The sequence below is a fragment of the Pristis pectinata genome, chromosome 15, assembly GCF_009764475.1.
Source record: "Pristis pectinata isolate sPriPec2 chromosome 15, sPriPec2.1.pri, whole genome shotgun sequence".
Taxonomy (NCBI): Eukaryota; Metazoa; Chordata; class Chondrichthyes; order Rhinopristiformes; family Pristidae; genus Pristis; species Pristis pectinata.
The window spans coordinates 19,485,819-19,507,768 of record NC_067419.1 but is presented as its reverse complement, the minus strand read 5'-3'; the positions used below and the strand labels follow the sequence as shown (position 1 = coordinate 19,507,768).

Below are 21,950 nucleotides of genomic sequence, written 5' to 3'. Positions count from 1 at the left end.
ATGTTCAAGCATAGAGAATTGTTGCCACTGTTTGCAAAGTGTTCCCCTGCCGATACTTCCACCACCTGCCCTTTTTCATTTCCTAAGGTTCAGTACTGCCCCATCTCTAGCAGTTCAAAAATATTCAATTCAAAATAATCGTGAGCAATAAATGACCACTTGGATAAGAACATTTTTCTTAGTGTAAATGAATTGCAAGCAAAAAAAATTTTTTCCATCATATCAGGCCTAGAATTATTTTTTTCAATGATTCTCTGGTAGCATGATACACCGAGTTCCTCAATCTGACCTATAGCAAATTAACAAAGCTCAGCTGTACCACCACGATTTTTTTTAAAATTTAAATAAATTTTGGCAAAGAGGTCTTCTGACACTAGTCAGGTAGGGGTTGGTAGGGGTGATTGGTAGGGATAGCTAATGCAGGAGATAAATTGATAATTATTTCCATAAAGCATTAAAGAATCTGGTTAATAGCAATCCATGTCGATCTATCAAAGTTATTGCTGCTGTAAATAAAACTATGAAACAGCAAAATATTTCAGGCAAGTCTTGCCAGTATGGTCTACTTTTCAGGAAGGCAATTTCCATTTGAAACTATGTGACCAAGATAAGGCTATAAATACAGGTGACTCCTGTGGTATTGCCATTTGGGTTACATAAATTTGCCTTACAGAATTCACAAATCACTACCCAACATACGGAATAAAATTTGTTCTTATGGAATTTGTGGTGAAAAAAAAAACAAAATGCCAAAGGGACAACAAATTTTATTTTTAGCCACTCAATACCATAGGGCAATAAGGTTTGCACATGATGTCACTGCATTGATTGTGTTGGCAGTCACAGGCAAGTGCCTCTTTTGCCACACCTTCTCCAGTCAAAGGATATGTGAATAGACCTTTGATTTGACTATTATTTGAATATACAAATATATTCAAATAAAGTCAAATACTTAAAATCTAATAAAACATTTAGCTTACATCCTTGCATTAATGCCTATGCATTGGGGAATCCCTGCAGCTTCAAACTGCTGAACCACTCCCAACCTAGAAATGCCAGTGAACAGCTACCAGCAAGTTCAGGGTTTCCATGTATGCATATCCTTGCTGACCTTTTACACAGGGAATTGCTGGCCGTTCTGGGGAGAACTGCTCGTATTCCCCAAAGAATCCAAACCAAGCCATGCATATACAAATTTTGAAAAAGGTCTTTTTTTCAAAAATTCAGTTTCAGATCTAGGCATTACTGGCAAGGTCAGCATTTATTGCCCAAACCAAATCACCCTTGTGAAGGTGATGGTGAACTCCCTTCACAAAAGCTGCAATTCTTCTGCACAAGTACACTCAGCGCTGTTGGACAGGGAATTCTGCAACAGACTCCGAAAATATGGTGGATACAGACTAAATTGTAGTTTTCAAAAAGAAAATGAATAAATAGCTGGAGATAAAATAAGCATTATGAGAAAGGACAGACACTGAGACCAACTAGATTGCTCTAAAAAAAAGCAGACACCAACTCAGTGGGTTGAATGGCCCATTTCTGGGCTTTAAAATTTGTATGAATTTCATTAATGCACATTTGAATTCTAGGTCATGGTTTAGAATTTGAGAATTCTATTTATTTTTGAGCAAGATAATCTTTCTATTGTAAAATCATTTGATCACACATTAAAAGACAAATTCATCCTGAGGATTCCACCAGTTTTTATATTTGTTTTTATTTTAGGTTACTTGTATTTATATCCAGACTGATCATGCGACTAATATGCCTTCAGCACTCTCAGTAACATCACCGCTTGTGGCAGTCTCTCCTGTTCTTCATCCAGTCACAAAACCTTGTTCTTTCCACTCTTCCCCCTTCTCAACAAACATGTTTGATTTCTAAGCTTTTCTCAGTTCTGATAGAAGGTCATCAGCTTGAAATACTGATTCTCTACAGATACTGACCGACTTGCTGAGCATTTTTGCATTCTGTTGCTATTTCAGATTTCCAACATCTGCAGTTTTTTTTTGTTTCTCCCCTTTTGCTGTCAGGCTTTATTCAGTAATAGCATTCTCTCCTCAGAAGCTTATGATCTTAAATGCAAGTCCCACTTCAAGTTGAGCAGAGGAATCCAGGCTGGTTAATCATAGCATGGAATTGCTGTGCTGTTCTTCAGATGAGACAATAAAGCAAAGAATTTTCCCAATATTTACCTTTTAGTTAACACCATACAATGAACAGTACTAAAATAAAACTTGCTATTTCATCATTTATTCTGCTTTTTTGGTAGTTTGCACTGTACAAATTTGTCACTATACTTTTTTTTGAAAAAAATCAGAAACACTATGGGAGGGCTGAAATATTTTAATTTGATCTAAAAATGAAAGTCTTTTTCTTTCTTGAAGTAAATATTGAACTACGAATTTTGTTTCACTGATGGGCACAAAGTTTAAATTTAATGAATTCTTGGATCACCTTAATGATCTGAAATACAACATCAAAAGGCTCCTGGTAATCCTTTCATGATCATTATCCCCAGTCCTTGATCATGTCACCAAATAAGTCTTAAACAATAAAAAATTGAAAGACCCTAAGTAGATAAAAACAGACAAGTTAATAATTCTGGTGTGTACTCTGCACCAGAAGTATTTTCCTGAAAGGAGATGCAATAGAAGCAAACAACTTAAGGCAGAAAGGGCCACACATACCTGGCTCCAGAAACAGTTGGTTGGGCACTTATGCAATGAAACAAAAAGGTCAAAATTATCTCTCAAATGTTCACTATTTGTACAGTGTCCGGCTCCATGTTTAAGGAAGCTATTGTGCTGGAAAACAGACTAATACCCGAAATGGGTGATTTTCATGAGTGACTGGTGCAAGGGGCAGGGCTTCAGATTCTTGGATACCTGGGACCTTTTTTGGGGGAGGCAAGACCTATTTGCTAAGGATGGGTTGCATCTAAACTCCAAAGGGTCCAATATCCTGGCGGGAATGTTTAATTTAGTTGTAGGGGAGGGTTTAAACTGATCTGGCAGGGGGATGGTAACCAGGATGCTAGGTTACAAGATGCTAAGGTGAGGGAGAAAGTGTATAGAAACGAATCCATTGAGGATGGCAAGAATGACAGGCAGGTGATAAGTCAGGATAATTTACTGAATAATAGAAGTACGACAAATCCGGATGTTAGGATACAGAATGTTAGGATCGGGGATGAGGATGTTCGGATACAGAATGTTAGGATAGGGGATGAGGTCTACACGAACATGTCTAAGATAGTAGGTAGCGAAGATAGTAAGAAGGATGGACAGGTAGAAAGTCAGGATAATCTGCTGATCAATAGAGGTACAATAAAATCAATAGCAGATACCAGTCTAAACATACTATATTTAAATGCACGTAGCATCAGGAATAAAGTAGATGACCTAGTGGCACAACTACAGGTTAATAAATATGACATCGTTGCAATCACTGAGTCGTGGCTTCATGATGGATGTGATTGGGAACTGAATGTCAAGGGGTATACAGTATATAGGAAGGATAGGAGGGTAGGCAGAGGGGGAGGTGTGGCCATGATGGTTAGTAGCGATATAAAATCAATAGAAAGGAAGGACATTGGGTCAGAGGAGGTGGAATCCTTATGGGTGGAGCTGAGAAATAGCAAGGGTAAAAGAACAATAATAGCAGTCATATATAGGCCCCCGAACAGCAGTCAGGAAGTGGACCATAAGTTGCAGATTGAGATAGAAAAAGCATGTCAGAGTGACAATGTGAAGATAATTATGGGGGATTTCAACATGAAGGTGGACTGGGAAATGCAGCAAGGCGGTAGTACTCAGGAGAGTGAGTTTGTGGAATGTCTAAGGGATGTTTTTCTGGAGCAACTTATTGAGGAGCCCACCAGGGGATCGGCTGTTTTGGATTGGGTGCTGTGTAGTGAACCCGAGGTGATTAGGGAACTAAAGGTAAAGGAACCACTGGCAACAAGTGATCACAATATGATTGAGTTTAGTTTCAAGTTTGAGAAGGAGAAGCTGATAACTGGTGTATCGATATTTCAGTGGAATAAGGGAAATTACAAAGGTATGAGAGATGAGTTGGCCCAAATTGATTGGAGGAGTAAGTTAGCTGGAGGGACGGCAGAGGAAAAATGGAAGAAATTTCTACAGGAAATAAGGACAATGCAGGACAGATATATTCCAAGAAAAAAGAAGGTTTTGAATGGAAAAAAGGCACAGATGTGGATAACGAGGGAGGTGAAGGATAAAATAAAAGCAAAAGGGGCGGCGTACAAAGTAGCAAAAATTAGTGGGAAAACAGAAGATTGGAACGATTTTAAAAATCTGCAGAGAGAAACTAAGAAGGTCATTAGGAAAGCAAAGATGAGTTACGAAAGGAAGCTGGCGGACAACATTCGCAAGGATTCTAAGAGTTTTTTTAAATACATAAGGAATAAAAGAGAGACACGGGTTGACATAGGACCAATTGATAACGGTGCAGGAGGTATTATAATGGATGATAGTGAGATGGCAAGGGAATTGAATGAATATTTTGCATCGGTCTTCACCGTGGAGGACATAAGCAATGTGCCCATTAGTCAGGAGTCTCACGAATTGGAGCTGAGTTCAATTGAGATTAATAGGGAGAAGGTGCTTGGAAAACTAAAGGGGCTTAAGGCTGATAAGTCTCCCGGACCGGATGAGGTGCATCCCCGGGTTCTGAAGGAGGTGGCTGTGGAGATAGCGGAGGCGTTGGCGATTATTTTTCAGGAATCGATAGATTCTGGCATGGTTCCGGAGGACTGGAGGGTAGCGAATGTAGTTCCGTTATATAAGAAAGGTGGGAGGCAGCACAAAGGCAATTACAGACCTATTAGTCTGACGTCAGTGGTGGGAAAATTATTGGAGTCTATCCTCAAGGAGGAGGTTACCGAATACCTAGAGGCGCAAGGCAAGATAGGACCTAGTCAACATGGTTTTGTGAAGGGGAGGTCCTGTCTGACCAACCTATTGGAGTTTTTTGAAGAAATCACAGGTAGGGTGGATAAGGGAGAGGCGGTAGATGTTGTGTATTTAGACTTTCAAAAGGCCTTTGATAAGGTGCCTCACAAGAGACTGATTAATAAGATGAGAGGTCATGGAATTATGGGCAGGGTAGCAAAATGGGTGGAGAATTGGCTGGTTGGCAGGAAGCAAAGGGTGGAAATAAAAGGATCTCGTTCTGGTTGGTTACCGGTTACTAGTGGTGTGCCGCAAGGGTCGGTGTTGGGGCCTCTCCTTTTTACCTTGTACATCAATGATTTGGATGATGGAATAAATGGTTGTGTGGCTAAGTTTGCGGATGACACCAAGATAAGTGGAGGAGTAGGGAGCATAGAGGAAATAGAAAGAATGCAGAGGGACCTAGACAGTTTAGGAGAATGGGCAAGAAAATGGCAGATGAGATTCAATGTTGAGAAATGTGCAGTTGTACACTTTGGAAGTAGAAATAAGCGGGTAGATTATTATCTAGAAGGAGAGAAGATTGATAGTGCGGTAGTACAAAGGGACTTGGGGGTACTTATACAAGATACCTTAAAAGTTAACCACCAGGTTGGATCGGTGGTTAAGAAAGCGAATGCTATGTTGGCATTCATCTCGAGAGGTATAGTGTATAAAAGTAAGGAAGTGTTGATGAGGCTCTACGGGGCGCTAGTGAGGCCTCATTTGGAATACTGTGCGCAGTTTTGGGCCCCGCATCTTAGGAAGGATGTGCTGACGTTGGAGAGGGTTCAGAGGAGATTTACGAGAATGATTCCAGGAATGAAAGGGCTTAAGTACGATGAGCGTTTGTCGGCTCTTGGACTGTACTCGCTGGAGTACAGAAGGATGAGAGGGGACCTCGTAGCGACATTTAAAATGTTGACAGGTAAGGATAGAGTAGATGTGGCTAGGCTGTTTCCCTTGGTGGGCGTGTCCAGGACCAGAGGGCACAATCTTAGAATTAGAGGGTACAGTTTCAAGACAGAGATGAGGAGAAGTTTCTTTACCCAGAGGGTGGTGAAATTGTGGAACTCCTTGCCACGCACAGCAGTGGAGGCCAGATCAGTGGGGGTGTTCAAGGAGGAGATAGACAGATATCTAAATAGTCAGGGTATCAAGGGATATGGGGATAAGGCTGGCAAATGGGATTAGAATAGTTTTTTTTTTTCTCTCTCTTTTTTTCCCACCCCATTTCTTTTTCCCTTTTCCTTGGAGCAGACTCGATGGGCCGAATGGCCTGCTTCTGCTCCCTTATCTTGTGATCTTGTGATCTTGTGATCTTGTGAAAAGGTTGGACAGGCTGGTCTTGTATCCATTGGAGTTTAAAAGGGCAAAATGTAATGAATGAAATATACAAGATCCTGGAGGGGGTTCCTGATGGAGTGGACGTGGAGAGGATCTCTTTCATGGGAAAATCTAGAACTAAGGGTCACTGTTTAAAATTCAGGGCCCCCCTACTGAAGACAGGTGAGGTGAATTTTCTTCCTCTCAGAGGAATGATTATTTGAAACTCTTTTTTCCTCAAAGGATGGTGGAAGCTGTGCTTTGGATATTTTTAAGACAGAGGTAAATAGATACTCAATAAGCAAAGGGGTGAAAGATTACTGTAGGTAGATGGGGATGCAGAGTTGAGATTACAGTCAGCCTCTGTCTTATTAAATGACCATGCAGGCTTGAAAGTGGCCCACTGTAATTGAATTAGATTTGTAATTTCTCACTCCCGAATGAGCGCTTTGGAAGATCATGGCAAAAACATCCGCAATTTACATACCACTTTTAAAATCCTGGTGTGGGGGTGAACACAGATACTATAAATCTGTCAATCCACCTATTATTTCCTCTAATACCATTTCCCTCATACATTAATGTTAGTGTGCTCCATTTCTTCACCTGTTATTATGCTCTCGACATTAGAGCATATTATTTTCTACCTTTAGTGTGAAGAGGTGACAGAATTATTCAACAAGCTAATTATTTCCTTATTTTCCTTTGCAATATTACACTTTTGTTTTGAAAAGGGCTTACTCAACTACCAATTTCTTCTCATTATTAAAGCTATTTCAATATGTTAAAAGTTTATTTTAAAATCCCTTTTCCCATCACCATCTTACCAAAGATCTTTGTATTATTCTGACTCTTCATAATTCTCAGTCCTCTTAAATGTTTCTTTATACAACCTTTTTTTTAAATATAGATTTTGAAACCAACAGGCAAGGTAGATGAAAAAGCTATCTTCCACTGCTGGGGAAGTTTAGGACAAAAGAAAATTAAAATTAGAGTTAAGCTCTTTTCTTTAATTTTACATTTCATCTAATCTCTTGTTCACCATGGCTATAATATTTAGCAGAGTTGCTATCATAGCATGAGAACTCATACACATTAACAATGATATTGTCACCCTGAATGAGAGACAACGGCCAGAAGATGGCCAGTTTAAAACAAGGTAAACCAGAAGAGGAACATAGTCTTCAAGAAGTGAGCTTTGCCAGTAAGAATGAGCCAGCTCCTCTGTTCAAGCAATCATACCACAGCCCCAACTATTGTCTTAAATAACAATAATGTTGATTTGAACACTGCAAAATATTAACATATCATTTGTTAGCAAACAGCAAGAGTGCATCATAGGTAGGATAACAATTGTTACCATTTTAGTGTTTAGCTTGGATAACCTTGGTAGAGCACCAGTGGTTACTGCTTATATGATTTGATCATATGTCTAGAGCTGATGCCCTTATTCCCCAAAATAGAATTGCACAATAGGTCCTGCATCACAAGAAGAACTTGTATATCAAATGACAGTCAGTCAATTTAGAGACCTAAACTCAGAAACCTAAAAGCAGAATCCTCAATACTAACTGAGGTGTGTGTCTGTGTGTATGAGGGGAAAGAATTCTAGCAAGATCTAAAAAAAATTCCAGGAAGAATCTAAAAGAAATCTGTGGTTGGGGTTGTCCAAAAGGTGACCAGCAGAAATTTAGTGCCATGTTCCTGAATGAAATACTGACAACAGTTTGATCACCTAATGAGGGCAAGAAAGGGTAGTACAGCAGCAAATTTACCTACATCCTGTTGTTGTATCACCGATCCCTTGACTTGTCTTTTCTAACCCATTCCTTCATTTCACTCTTCATAACCAGTAAAACAGATGAACCCATCCTTCTATGCAACTCCTGACAACCTGATCCATCCATCCACCAATTCCACTCACCCTTGTCCTTACCCAAGTTCATGCCTTTCCTTCAAAGTCACCCTCACTAAATGCTTTTCATCCATTAAGATAAACATGCCAATACCTTTACTCAATGGTCTGTTTTCTCCCCCACTACAGGACAAGGCCCAAAACTGTTGGGGGGGGGGGGGAAAGAGGTGGAAGGGGGTTGCAGAAGTTTAAAATTTATGGGCCTCCAGCCACCTTCACTGACAGAAGTATCAGAGTTCTGACACGGCTCACAGTCAGAGATGGGATTTCCCCACAGCAGCTGGCAAATCCTTTTCGCTGGTCTCCTAAATGTTTGAATGTATGGCTGTCTATAATTTGGGCCTTTGTAACCTGGGGAGGACCTGTACTCAATCAGGAGTTTGATGTCAATCTGTGTTTTTAGATATGCCAGAGGTTTCTAACAATGATACAAGAGGTGAATACTTGGGAAGATAAGCAATCACTAGAATCATGCATACTGCACATTAGTTCAGATACTCCTACTCTGATTGGATTGTCAGATTTTCATCTGGTAATTTGCATTTCAAAAGCAAGTGCAAATAGTGTTAGTAAATTGAACACTAGAGAATCTGCTTTGGACATTATAGTCATCTAAAAGCTCCATTCAGCTATTTACTGATGGGAACTACTAATGATAGAGGTGAAATACTGAGAAACAGCTCAATCAATATGCACTTATGGGTCATCAAGGAATGCAGAAAAATATGGGGCACCTGCTTCAAGCATTAATAATTTGATAGGAAGCCACTGCAATGATAGGAACCGATTGGATAGAAATTAAAAGCTCAAATCAAGCGAGTCCATATATTGTCTGACCATACCTGTGCAGATACTGGATGACAAGATGTTTGACATCTAAATTGGGATGGATCATAGCAGATAGGAGCAAGAGTATACCATTCAGCCCTTCCAGACCACTCTGCCATTTAACACCATCTGTACACCCAACTTCAGTTCCCACTTTCTTTGCATATCATTTAATCCTTTAAGCATTAAGAAATGTATCTACCCCGTTCTTGAATATATTTAAATGTGTCCTGCACTGCCTTCTGTGGTAGAGTGTGATTCACCACCCTCTGGTTAAGAAATTTCTCTTTATCTCAGTTCTAAACGGCATACCCTATATCCTGGACTCCCAGGTCTTCAGGAACATCTTCCCTGAATCCAGTCTGTTTAGTCTTGCTAGAATTTTACAAATTTCTGTGACATTCCGTCTCATTCTATAAAAATTACAGGGAAGATAGGCCTAATTGACCCAATCGCTACATATTACTCATGCCATTCCAGGAATCAGTCTACTAAACCTTCATTGCACTCCCTCCATGCAAGAACATCCTTCCTTCTTGAAATAAAGAAGGATGTGATGGCATTTGAGAGAGCACAGAGGACATTCACCAGGATTTTGCTTGGATTGGAGGACAAACAGCATGACTATTGAAATGTGCTATGGGCAATCTACTAGTATTTATTCTTAGTCAGTAATTTGGTCATTCATTAGTTTTTCGCTGCAATAACATAGAATCTGGCAGATGTGGACTCCTTTTGGTCACCTGTACAGAATTCCCAACATTCAGTTACATTCAAGAACAACAACGCATTTCTTTGGCACCTATATTTCAATGTTAGGAGATATTCACAAGGTATTAAATGGATATTAGATATATGGTACACATGGACACTAAAAACGTGAGCAGCACATTTATAAAGTACAAGGTCCAAGTACAACTAAAATTATAGCAGTAATAACCAGTCACATTTTCAATTTCTGCCATGCTCTATCCCACCCCAAACTCATTCCTTCTCCTCTCTTGCAACCCCCATATACCCACAAATTTTCTTGCATAAACTTCATGGATCCAATCCCCTTGAGTACCAAATTCAAATGGACCTTATTCATTTCAGAGAACTGCACCCTAAAACTTATTTAATAAATGTTTCAAGCTATTTGACCTGGGGATTATCTGTTACGTTGTTAATGTATTGATATATTGATGATATTGAAGAGAGCAAGACATTTTGCAATCACATAATAGAACTGGATAGCCTGCCGGCATTCACCAAGAACCACAAAAACTGGTTACTTAAATAAAGTACAAGAGAAAAATAATTTTCACAGTATTATTACAAGATGTCAATATCTTCAAGATAAAAAGAAAGCAGGAGAAAAGGGGATAGGAATTTTACTTATAATTGTGATGAAATTACAGTCATTTTTCCCTTTTTGAATTTATCATATTAACTTGAGCATTGCACAATTGTTAATTTTAGCTTAAAGGACTAGGCTTGTAATGAAAACTTTTACAGCAAAGACAAATCCTAAGAACATTATCACAGAGAGAGTCCAGATCCATTCAGTTGAGCATACGATATTTTCCTTTTTCCAGTATGTTTGGAAGAGTGAAAAAAAACAGTACATTTTTAAGATAATTCCAACCAACAATCTTATCCTTATAACGGGGGCTGAAATTAGTTTTTTTGTTCATCTGTGCTAAACAGAGGTTGTAATATTGGCAAATTGTTCAACTCCCCTGCTGATTTCAATGGGATTGAATATTGTGAGGAGAGCACCACCAGTGCTTGATAATGGTGCCAATTTTGAGTAAAAGCCTAAAGATAAATTCCACCAAATATCTTTTTATTTTCATCCTCAAACCTTCTTTCCAGTGTTTGTAGTAACAAACAGCTTAATTGTGCCTTGATAACTGTTAGATTTCCAAGGATGCTGTGACTAACCAAATTTTTGATCAAGTTCTGCCCCCAAATCTCCAAGCCTGAACACTTGTTTATTTGTAAAATATCAAAGAAAACCTTAAACCACACAACTGGGTGGATTTTGTGATCAGTGGCAATTGCTGACAACTTTTAGCTGACCTCAGTACTTTTTTTTACATAATAAAATCCTAGCAAGAACTCACAGAAACCACTGGAAGAATTCTCCATGAACTTTCCACCCCATATGGTGTAAACATGTTGGGTGATGAAAACCAGCCCCATCAACAAAATGAGAAAAAAAATAATTAACTCTCACAGATTTAACTGGAGTAGTTGTAGTCTTAATGCTTGTTTTAAGAATCACTTGGACATTTAGTATTTAAAAAATATAGGTTATAAAAGACTTAAGATAAAACTTAAAACCCAAATACTTAGATTTATTTCAAAAATTAACTGGGGAATTTTTGTTCATTATGGGAGGTGTGAGTAACATTGGCAAAGTCAGCTTTTATTGCCCTTTAAATGGTGGAGAGTCATTTTTTTTAATATATAGAGACAAATGCAAAATCATGCTACCAATTATAACAGAGAACCACAATGGTAGTAGTCAGCTGTGGCTCAATTTTGTTTCCTTCCAGGCACATTTACATGGGCTAACAACGTAGAGCAACCTTCATCATCACCATGTTATACATCACTATGTGCAATTTCTTAGCCAATGAAACTGTTATGATGCCATTTCATTACTTTCTCTATGGGCTTGGCTCCTTCTTCCACTTTTATTGTACCAGCCACTGAATTGTGCCAGATATTTGTGTTACCTAAACAGTGGCTGAAAATTTATATTAAAATGAATAGGCTGTGTGAAGGTTGCCACTTAGTCCCCTAGATGTGGCCACATCTCAAAGACATTGCATTCCTTTAAAATTATACATCTTCCATTGCAAGCAGTGGCTCCCAAACAGTGAAGCTGGCCCTGCTAAACTAGGCAAATCAGGAGATTAACACTCAATATATTTGCCACATTAGTTCTTCCAAATAACTCAGCATATGTCTGTGACATGCACACAACAATGAATATTGAAATGCTGAATTTAGTTCATACACTGACGATGTTCTTTTTATGCTCTACTAACTATTCCCATTTTTCTTTTGGAGGATTCACATTTCTTTTATTCCAGTAGATTAGTTAATAAATTCATTTAATTTTGGCTAATTAGCTCCCAGTTTGAATTCTTCTTTGATTCACTTGGCTTTTCATCCTTTAAAGACAGTGGTAATTTTAACTGTTTCTTAGAATTTCAGAAGTAGGGTAAAGGGACTGTGCTAGTTACACCAAGAAAAGGACCCTCCAAACTATTCTGGCTGCGAGTAATACTTCCAGCTCAAGATTTACTGCAATAAGCTTTCAATATCCTGCCTGCATATTAAACCTATATTGTGGATCAAATCAGATCAGCCTCATTTTACCTTACATTGACTTCACTGGAAATGAAAACCAAGTGCCCTCTTCAAAATGCAGCTAATTGCTTGCACCGGTTTATGCAAAGTTAAAATAAATCAGCCAATACAATATGATTATTTTTCTTTATCAAGTTGCAGTGTGTTAGCACTAAAAACTGAATATTTTGCTTTTGTACTTTACTTCTAACACTTTCAGGATAAAAGAACAAATGTATTACATACAGTATGTAGTTATATGTAAAATAGAGCTTCAGCAACATGTCTTAGCTCTCAATTTCAATAAACTGCTGCACCAATGTAACTTTTCCCATATCAACCACTTCCTTGACCAAGATGTAGTGTAAAAGGTCATGGCTGTCATGTGACCATGACAACACTGACCCCTCTGGCTGGGATGACACCATTGAGCACATGGCCGAAAGTGACACCACCGCCAATCAAAGTTTGGCTCCACCCCATTAGGTAAACACCTTTGTCCTTGCTGGACCACTTGGATTGGTCTTTGCGAGCACCTTTGTCCTGGGCACACCTAACCACTGGCCCATTTAAAACACCTCTGTTCTTGCTGGACCACCCAGCAGTATAAAAGTGCTGCATGTTTGGTTCTCTCTGTCTCCGAGGATGTTGAGGTAAGCTGTGCACTACTTCAGGGCGGTTATTCAAGGACTCCCGAGACCAAAGAGCCAATGTTTGTCCAGAATCAGCGTGTTCAAACACTGTATTCTTTAGTCCTTGATCATTTGTAACCTGTGTGTGTGTCTGTGTGTGTGTGTGCACACGCGCGCACACACCTCACCCCTGTTGCGATTCCCTTTACGTTCACGATCTCCTGCTTGAGACTGTGCATTTGTTCCTTTCCATTCTGTCCCTGCATCTGTCTTTGTAAATAAAAATTCTCCTTTTTGAAGTACAAAGACTGTGTCCAGATCTCCATCTTTAAGATCCAAAAGAACCTCTCTCACAACACAAGATTACAGATAGTTTTAAAGTTTAACAAGATTTGATTTGTTAGTATGAACTACAAAAACTATCTTGCAGGTTACTTAAGAGTTACAAGTTTGTAAAGGCAGAAAACTGCTGGTATACTCAAGATGTCTCAATTGGAAGTCCCAGGGATTTCCTAGTGTGCCTCATTAAGCCAGCAGTGACTGGCTTTTATTTCGAAATCTGGGCTCGTTCAAATGCAGGTTCTATAGAAGATTTAAGTACCAATTCATTGTGGTTTTAATCATCAAGCTTGGCTCTTTCTTGAACCATAATGTTGTGAAACCTGTATTCAAGGTCTGTAAAATGATTCGTTATGCTAATAAATGATGATGAATTTTCATTCAAAAAGGCATGATGTCGGTTTAATAACTTCAAGAGGGAAATTGCAAACTAGAGCAAAACAAGATGCATTCAAAAATAATAAAGCCCTTTATATTAAATTCCCTGCAAGGAGCAGGAGAAGGTTAAAGAGAAGGAATTTAAGATTTAAATTTGGTGATCTCTCTTTTATATTCGATGACTTAGCATCCAAAACCCAATGGCATAGAGTCTTACAACTAAGAGCACAAGTTACTCCTCATCTCAATCTTAAGTGCATCAGTGGTTGAAGGGGTTAGTGAGGCAGATGATGGAATCTGTCAGGCTGACTGAGTTTAGAGAAGTTGGGGTAGAGATGTGTAGTGTGGTGGGTGGGAAGAAAGAAGAATTCACATTCATAAAGAATTAAGAACTATTAGAGAGAAAATATCAGGAATTAAAATTTATATGCTAAAAAGCACTCACACTGAAAACAATTAAAATCACTTCAATATATGATTTATGTATCTTTCTGTCCATAGCCATTTGCTCCCATTTATTTCAATGAGGCTACTGAACTAGCATTACATTTAATCTCATGCAAGTTCAGTGGAGAGAGAATGAGAGCCGGGAAACCTTCAAAAATCTGCTCATTGTGCAGCTCAGGTATCTGGGGTCCAGGACTCAAAAGTAGCTGAAGGCTGGACTTCAGGTTGCGTTCAGGAGTTCCAAGGTTTTGCTCAGTTATGCACTTAAAAGTTGTCAGGGGGAAGCTGTACACATATTTACTTATTCTCCACATCTATTCAATTGGTCAACGTTAGGCAGGACTTCCCTTAAACAAATATATACTGGTTACTCCTGATTTACCCATGTTTTTTCCTTAATGCTTAAAACTACAAGAAGGTCTCCTCTACAAAATGAATACTTTAGAAAAACAATTAAGAATGCTGAAACAGCTAAGTGTTCAAAAACAAATCCAAAATATGAACATCAATCTGCTCCAAAGATTTGACCAAAACCAACTTTGCCCAGAGAGCTATCTTACATGGATGATATACATTATGAGGATGTAGATTCAACAAAAGTTATGGGATTCTGTAATGGACCACAAGAATAATTTTATTACTCATTTCATATTCCACACGACTAAGCTGAGTAACATGGGAATTTGGATAATTACATGAGAAGAATATATTTATACTATTGGATAAAGCAAGGCAGGAGGTGGCTCACAAGGAGCACAAATGTACCATAGACAAGTAAGGGTAAATGTGTCGATTCCTTGCTGAGAATCGAATGGAATTGTATGGATGTATTACTGCTTACTTTTTTTCCCCCTCAAAAAAAAACAGAACATTCTCCAATGATTACTTGCTAAAGCAATGTTTTGTCTTCTTTTAAATTCATTTTCGGGATCTGGGAGGCAGTAGTAAGGCCAGCAATTACTACCCAGCCTTAAGTGCCTTTCAGTGGGTGATGGCAAGCCATTATCTTGAACTGCTGAAGTCCTTCTGGTGAAGGTACTTTCACGGGGCCTTTGGGGGGGGGGGGGGAACATTCATAATTTAGATCCAATGATGATGAAGGACAGTGATATACTTACATGTCAGGATGCCATAAAGCTTGTAGGAGAACCTAGAGGTATGCTGTTTTCATATGTCTGCTGTCCTTGTACCTTCCAGCAGTACAGGTTGAGAGTTTGGGTGGTGCTCTTGGAATAGCCTAGGAATATTATAGGTGATAGAAAATGCACCATTGGTGGCAGCGGAAATGTCTGTTTAGGGTGATTGACAGGTGCCAATCAAGCTGGCCGTTTTAACTTGCATGGCGCTGGGCTTCATGACAGTTGTTGGAGGCTTGAGAGTTATTCCATCATGCTCCTTTCTTATTCCTTATAGATGGTAGAAAGAACTTATGGTGGTAGGAGGTGAGCCACCCGTCACTGGATACCCAGCCTCTGATATGCTCTTGTAGTCACTGTATTTATGTGGGTGCTCCAGTTCAGGTTCAAGTCGATGGTGACCCCTAAGGTTATTGATAGTGGGGGATTCAAGGCTTGTTGGTTTGACTCTCTTGTTGGAGATGGCTATTGTCTGGCACTCCTTTGGTACAAATATTACTTGCCACCTATTAGCCTTTGCCAAAACATTGTCTAGATCTTGCTGCATTCAAGCATGGTCTGCTTCTTTTGCCGAGGAGTTGCAATTGAACATTGTGCGATTATCTAACAGTATCCCCACTTTCTAACATTATGGTGGAAATAAACTCACTGATGAAGCACTGAAGACGATTGGCCCTGGGACACTTCCCTGAGTGACTCCTGCAGTTATGTCCTGGAACTGGGATAATTGACCTCCAACAACTATATAACCATCTTAAATACACTGGCTAAAAAACAGCAATGGCCATCCCCAGCTTCTGGTTGCATGTCATTTTAACTCTCATTCATACTCCCAAACCAACCTGTTTGTCCTTTGCCTTCTCCATTGCTATGGAGAGGCCAAACACGGTGGAAGAGAAACATCATATTCCACTTGAATAGCTTACAACCCAAAAGGTATGAATGTGGAATTTTCCAGTTTCAGGAATCTCCCCACCCTCAGTGTTCTCTGCCCACACACACTCAGTGGTCCACCTAGGTTTCTTTTCCCTTTGTTCATCTTTCCCACACTCTCCCCAAATTGCCTCCATCTGCCCATCATCCCCACACCCAAATCTGGTTTTATCACTGACCAGACCTCTGTCTCACCCCTCCTAATACTGCTACACACTGGCAATCTTCTTAGTCCTGATGCAGGGTCTCGACCTGAAACATCGACACACATTCTGCTTCCACAGATGCTGTTTGACCCGTTGAATTCTTCCAGCATTGTTTTTTATTCTAGATTCCAGCACCTGCAGCTGTTTTGCCTCCATAACACAATCATTTTCCAACCAATGACATACTTTCACTTTGAATCTATAGTTTACAGATTTATCAAGTTTCATAATTAAGAACATAAAAGGTGTAGGCTGTGACCCTTTGAGCTTGATCTTCCAATCAATAAGATCATGGCTGATCCTGTGCCTCATATCCACTTTCCTGCACAATCATGTTCAGATTCTCTCAGTGTCCAATCAACCTCAGGTTTGAATATATTGTGACTGAACATCAACAACCTTTAGCTATATAATTCCAAAAATCTAACTCAATAGTATTGAGAAATTTCTCCACACTATGTTACTGACCAACCCTGAGATTATGTTCCTTGGGTCTATATTTCCCTCCTAGAGGGAACAGCCTTTTGCCATCTATCCTCTGTAACTTTGTATCTCTGTAACTGTAACACTTTAAACTGCATTCTGTTATTGTTTAACCTTATGCTACCTCAATGCACTGTTGTAAATGAAATCATCTGTATGGATGGTTTGCAAGACAAGTTTTTCCAACTGTACCTCAGTAGATATGACAATTTACCAATTTCCTGTCAATCACACTCAGAATCTTGTAACATCTCCAATAGATCATTCTTTCCAACTCCAGTGAGCTTAAACCTTGGTAAGGCAAATTGAAAAGCAGTACTTTTTAAAACAGTAAGAAGCTAGTAAAACTTGGTGCACAGAAGAATTGTGTTGTGCTTGTTCAAACTTAGGGTGGAGATTGCTAGGTTGGAATACAAGAGCTTACTCATAAGATAGTCCCTCTCACTGCAGAATTTAAACTAATAAATGCACACTGCATTTGGTTTCATGGTAAGCACACCCATTTTTAAGTAAAGAGCAAAACTGCACACATTTCTCAAAAAGAGATGACACAAAACCCATCACAATTTCAAAAGTTCCTTACTCTTGTACTCCAACTTAGTAATTGCCACCTAAGTGCATGTTTACTTTATACCTCATGAACAAGCACAACAAAATTCTTCTGCATGCTAATTTTTGCTAGTTCCTCACCATTTAAAAAGCACTGCTTTTCAATTTGTCTTACCAAGAGTGCACATTTCCCCCCATATTATCCTCCATCTGGATGTAACCCATCTATGTTGTTCTGCAGATTCTGTTTACTCATCACAGCTCACTTTTCCACCAAGATTTGTATCGTCACCAAACTTTGATACATTACACACTGCTTTTTCGTCTCAGTTATTAATACAAGTTGTGAATAGCCAAGGACCCAGGAATGATCCCTGTAGTACCACATTGGCAGCAGTTTGCCAAACCGAAAACAACTCCTTTTATTTGGACACTTCTATCAACCAATTCTCTACTCATGTTAATGTGCTGCCCACACCTACCCTAACTCTTATTTTATGTAACAAATCTATTGCATATTATTTTATCAAATCCTTTTCAAAATCCAGGTGTATTTGGTCAGCTGGGTATATCCTCAACTACGTCTAATAGATTTGATCAACAGGAATGAGTTTCTGTCTTACATAGTTTCTGTCGTTCAAAATAATTGTTTTGTATTTGCAAGTAGCAGGCATGGGATGCTGCTTTCTTTGCACATCACTGCAGTCACCCGTTTCCCCTTCTACCAACCCAACCGCAACCTCAAGCTACTCTTCTGAGCATTATCAGGAACTTGCATATTTCCATAACTTTAAAATCAGAATAAAATCAGAAGGTAATTGGTTGCAATTCCATGCCTTGTGTTTTTAAACTCTGCAACATCATCTTTCTTTCGTGTTTTATGAAGGGGCGACAAAACAGTAAAGGGCAATTTGTGCCATGTATTTGTTCAAAATGAAACTGCATTATCAAAAAAATAAAATCCTCAATCATATCATTTTCCCATTCCTAATTCTCTCCTGCTACTCAAGTAATTGCAATCTCTCCACTCTCCAACAGCACATTATTAATACCAAATTATATTCAAAATGTTTCCAATCCAAAAAATATTATCTTCCTCAAGAGTAAACAAAACACTATGGCTTTGTTGTGAAGAGTTGGATATTTCTCCCAAGTATTCTGGTCAATATTAATCTTACAATTAACATCAAAATTATTTAACTATTATCACACTTGGAGAACCTTGCAAACTGTTTCCAAGTCTCCCACATTACCACACAGACTATAAATAAGTACTTACGAGGCTATTATTATACGCATTGGGTGCAAAGATGTGACCACTTCACAGAAAGTGCAGAGATAAACTAAAATAATTCCATGAAAGAGGAACTTAAGTTACATATAGACTGCAGAAGTTGGGGTTGTTCTCCTTGAGACACAGAGGAGGTTGCTCAGGGATCCAATATAAATAAACAAAATCATGAAGGGATCGACAGAGGAGAGAAAGTACTCCCATTTATTGATTACAGCTTGGCAATCAAAACCATCAACCCCTCAGTACTAATTAACAAGCTCCAAAACCTGGGCCTCTGTACCTCCCTCTGCATCTGGATCCTCAACTTCCTTATCAGGAGATCACAGTCAGTGCGGATTGGTATTAACATCTCCTCCTCGCTGACAATCAACACACGCACACAACACAAGGGTGTGTGCTGAGCCTACTGCTCTACTCTCTCTAAAGACTGTGACTAGGCACAGCTCAAACGCCATCTATAAATTCGCACAGGAGTGAGAAAGATTGGTTGGTTGAGTGGTGTCACAACAACAACTTCGCATTCAATGTCAGCAAGACAAAGGAACTGATTATAGACTTCAGGAAGGGGAAGTCAGGAGAACACACACCACTCTTCACTGAAGGGACAGCAGTAGAAAGGCTGAGCAGCTTCAAGCTCCTGGGCATCAACATCTCAAGGATCTATCTTGAGCCCAAAACATTGGTGCAATCACAAAGAAGGCACGCCAGCAGCTCTACTTCATTAGGCGTTTGAGGAGATTTGCTACTTCAAAGACCCTTGCAAATTTCTATAGATGTATGGTGGAGAGCATTCTGACTGGTTGCAGCACTGCCTGGTATGGAGGCTCCAATGTGCAGGACCAAAAGAGGCTACAGAGGGTTGTAGACTCAGGCAGCTCCATCACAGGCACAACCCTCCCCACCATCGAGGACATCTTCAAGAGGTGGTGCCTCAAGAAGGTGGCATCCATCATTAAGGACCCTCACCGTCTGGGACATGCCCTCATCACGTTACTACCATTGGGGAGGTATAGGAACCCGAAGATCCACACCCAACGTTTCAGGAACAGCTTTTTCCCCTCCATCATCAGATTTCTGAATGGTCCATGAACACTACCTCATTATTCCTCTTTTACACTCTTTTTGTAACTTATAGTAATTTTTTTTTATGTATTGCACTGTACTGCTGCTGCAAAACAACAAATCTCATGACATACGTCAGTGATAATAAAGTTCATTCTTCTCATTCATTGGCAGAGGGAGCAAGAACTAGGGTACACATGCAGAAGATGATCGACAAATAGACCAAAAATGGACAAGAGAATTTTTTAAAGAAATATACAGCACATCATTAGGATCTGGAATGCATCACGAGTAGCAGTGGAGGCAATACTGTTCAAAAAGGAGCTGGAAAGGTATCTGAAAGAAAAACAATTACAGGGCTGTGGGGAGTAGGAAGGGAGTGAGAACAGCTGGATTGCTCTTATATTGAGCCAGTACAGACTTGATAGCAATGATCTCATTCCATGCTGTAGCTATTCTGTGGTACCAAAGTTGTGAAAGACATCACATTAATACAGGCTTTTCTTTTGTTCTCAGGGATTTACAGTTTTCAAGAAAATATGCACAATCATTCAAGCCTGAAAAGTATCACTAAAACTTCAAATACATTACACTGTGATATAGTGCATAAACAAATGATTCTGCTCCTCAATCCCATGGGAGGTCAGCCAGCATCCAAAATAAAAATTGAAATTAATGTCATTTTGCTCACACATCAGAAGAATTTTTAATTCTATAGGTCCTAAAAGATCCTTGGTTTAAGAAATATTTAATTTCAGCTTGAATCAATAAACTTCATTATATTAATACAAGAACCACTTAAACAACAGAAGATTCAATTTAACAATAATTTGGAGGTCGGGCAGAAGAACATTATTAAATACAATATAAACAAAGGAACATGTTAAAACAGAAAGCTTGGTCAAAAAATCAGAGCATTTTAAAGATAGAGAGCCAAGGCAACTTAAGGTAATTCCTGAGATCAAAGCAGAGACAGTGAAAGAAACAATTATCAGGGTCAGAGTGATAAAAACTGAAAACTGTGCAAGATGCCAAACATATACTACTCGACATACATAGTGATAAAAATTGAAAAAAATTGCAGTATTCATAACCCCAAGTGTATTAATGTTGGACCTTGCCCCTGGTTTTACTCTACTTAAAATTTTACACCTGTAACCTCTTGTACAAAAGAAAGATGTACTTTCCAGTAATCTAACATCAAAAAATCAAAAAGAATGAATGATAACTTAGGAAATCTACTAGCATTCTTCACCATCTATGACTGTATACCTTTTTTAAAAAAACAATGCTGTATTAGATGCTCTTTGTTCCTTGTAAAGTAGCTCTTCTTAAAATCCTGTAATTACATTAGACTTTTTCTCTGCAATGCATCTTCACAAAGTGCCATCAGATCATTCTATTAAATTAACTAAACAAATTCAACTATCCCACAGCCAGATCTTTAAATAACTGCCAGATTATCATAAAAACCTATCTAGTTCGCTAACGTCCTTCAGGGGAGCAAATCTGCTATCCTTACCAAGCCTACCCGAATCCAACTCAAGGTCCACCCTATACGATTTAAATATCCTCCAAATGGCCTAGCAAATGACAGTTGTATCTTCAATCAGAAAGGAAGAACCAGATGGACCAGCTGGCATTGACATAGTCACTGAATTTGGACACAGAAGTTGTGTCCCAGAAGTTGTGTGCAAAGTCCTCCTCACAAACATCTGGGGACTGGAGTCTACATTGGCAGAGCTGTTTCACCGACCAGGCAAGCGACAACCTGACATTGTCTATAAAGATATGATTCTGTGATTATGATCGTGTCAGAATCCCCAATCACAAGCCCTGGGTGCATCCTGTCCCACTTAAGGTGGCTCTTAGATGTCCCACCATCAACTCCATACTCCATGAAGTCTCATGGCATCAGGTCAAATGTGGCAAGGGAACCACTCTGTGTCCTCCTTCAGCTGATGAATCAGTGCTTATCCACGTTGATCAACACTTGGAAGAAACAATGAAAGTTTCAAGGGTACATAATATACCTGGGTGTGGGATTTTAGTGTTTATTACCAAGAATGCTCGGTAACACCATCAATGACCGAGTCCTAAAGTGCACAGTTGTTAGATT

General features: G+C 39.2%; 1 protein-coding gene across 3 annotated transcripts in view; it reads right to left on the bottom strand.

Annotated features, from left to right (window-relative positions):
- The window catches only part of cacna1c (calcium channel, voltage-dependent, L type, alpha 1C subunit), a 550,322-nt gene that overhangs the window by 495,059 nt on the left and 33,313 nt on the right, over positions 1-21,950 (bottom strand). The window lies entirely within an intron of this gene.